This window comes from Coturnix japonica, chromosome 1 (assembly GCF_001577835.2).
Source record: "Coturnix japonica isolate 7356 chromosome 1, Coturnix japonica 2.1, whole genome shotgun sequence".
Taxonomy (NCBI): domain Eukaryota; kingdom Metazoa; phylum Chordata; class Aves; order Galliformes; family Phasianidae; genus Coturnix; species Coturnix japonica.
The window spans coordinates 153,106,079-153,108,414 of record NC_029516.1 but is presented as its reverse complement, the minus strand read 5'-3'; positions in this window follow the sequence as shown (position 1 = coordinate 153,108,414).

The window sequence follows — 2,336 nt, the reverse complement described above, 5'->3', positions numbered from 1 at the left end:
TCTCACACTCTTTTATAGTCCTCAGCCTCTCCACTTCCTCCTTCAGGTCAACTACGAGGCTGAGCAAGTAGTTCACCTGGTCGCAGTGAACACAATCACTGCCTCCCTCACTGAGCCCTGCAAGGGTCATGCTCTGGCACTCAGTACAGCCAGAGACCTGCACACCAGCATCTTGGGTTGGGGGCTCAGTCTGAGTCTCCTCAGACATTTTGGCAGCAGCCTTCCTATCAGGCATGTGCAGGATCTCAGTCTGGGTCTCTGCAATCTTCTTGGTTGCTGCCTCCTGTTTCTGAGAGCTTGGGACCCTTGTCTTGGCCTCCTCAGTATTTCTGGCAGCAGCCTTTCGCTGGGGAGCAACCATGTCGATCAGAATGCTTACCAGAACTGAAACAGGAAGTCAAGAGGTGCACGAGCCCTGCCTCCTCCTGTCTTTTTTTTTTTGGAGGGCAGTGACTAGTCACTAGTGACTAGTCACTGCCCTCCTTGTGCCCATTTAAATCTCCCTCCGTAGGCGGGGAACACTCACACTCTGCGTCACTGGCTGTGTCAGCTGCTCCCGTGAGAGCTGCCGGGCTTCTCCTCTGGCCAGCGGTTCCCTGCTTGAAGGAACCGCCTGAGATCCCCCTTGACCATGCGGTCAGTCGCTGCTGATCGTTGCGGAACGGCCACCAGATGGGTCACTAGATCAGAAAAGTAGATCAGGTTGGTCAAACAGGACCTGCCCTTCATGAACCCATGCTGGCTAGGCCTGATCCTCCAGTCATCCCACACATGCTGCATGACCTCCCTCAAGACAATCTGCTCCATAACCTTCCCCAGCACCAAGGTCAGGATAACAGGCCTGTAGTTCCCCAGATCCTCCTTACAGCCTTTCTTGTGAATGGGAGTCACATGGGCAAACCTCAAATGCTGATAGATGATAGAAAGTGGCTCGGCTATCACTGTTGCCTTGTGTAAGGTAACCTAAAGAACTACGTCCATCATTGAGAATGTGCATCTGACGGCCCCATGACCAAGTTACACGCTGATCACACCAATATGGTGAGCTGTAAAATGGCGTTTAATGAACCGTGTGAGACCCTTATATAGGGCTCCAATTTCAGCCTCATACATATACATTACCGAGCAGGGGAAGGCCTATCGCGTTACATCCTGAGAGTTCGTGCCGCCTAATACATCATATGACCTCCACCAGTTCCCTCAGCAGTCTTGGATGGATCTCACCTGGTCCTGTGGACCTATGGCAGTCCAGTCGGAGCATTAGGTCTCTGACCATTCCTTCCAGAATCATGGGGGGTTTAGTCTGCTCCCCAGCCGAGACTACCAGGTCAGAGTGTGGGGTACCCTGAGGATAACTGGTTTGACTTTTAAAGACAGATGTAAAGAAGGCATTCAGAACCTCTGTCTTTTTTTTATCCTCAGTGGTCACATTCCCAGCCTCATCCAGTAAAAAGTAGAGATGGACAGCCTGATCCTGCACCCTTCAGACTTTCTTCTTTAGGAGCAACCACAGAATCACAGAGACCTCACTCTGAGGTAATAGAACAGCTCATCTGCCTCTTCATTCTGGTTTGGCAGTCTATAACAGACACCCACCAGGATGTCTGCCTTGTCAGCCCTTCCTCTGATCTTTACCCATAGGGATTCAATGTTGTCATCCCCAGTCACAATCTCAGTAGTCTAAAAGCATTCCCTAACATAGAGAGCCACGCCACCACTCCTCCTTTCTTGCCTATCCTTTCTGAAGAGCTTGTAGCCATCCATTGCAGCACTCCAGTCATGGGAGTGATCCCACCATGTTTCCGTAATGGCAACTAAGTCATAGTTTGCCTGCCACACAATGGCTTCCAGCTCCTTCTGTTTGTTGCCCATGCTGCATGCATTAGTGTAGATGCACCTCAGCTGAGCCCCTCGCCTCTCTCCTAATCCCAGTACCACTTCCCCAGGCTGATCTCTAGCAGGCCTGGCTTTATCCCCTTCCCTGTTTCTATGTAGTTTGAAGCTCTCTCTACAAGTCCCTCCAGTTTCTGGGCAAGTATCCGTTTCCCTTTTGGAGACAGGCAATTCCCATCAGCAGACCTCAGGCCAGGTGCCAAGTAAACCACCCTGTGATCAAAAAATCCAAAATTCTTGTGTTTGCACCAGCCTCTCAGCCATGTATTTATGAGATGGGTTTTTCTGCTCCTCTCAGTGTTTGTCCCTGCCACCAAAGGAATACTGGCAAACACTACTTGTATGCCTGATCCATCAACTAACTTCCCCAGTGTAAAGGTGATAACAGAGGATGGTTTAAAGGTGGCTAATATAAAGATATTGACCAAGATGGTGATAAATAG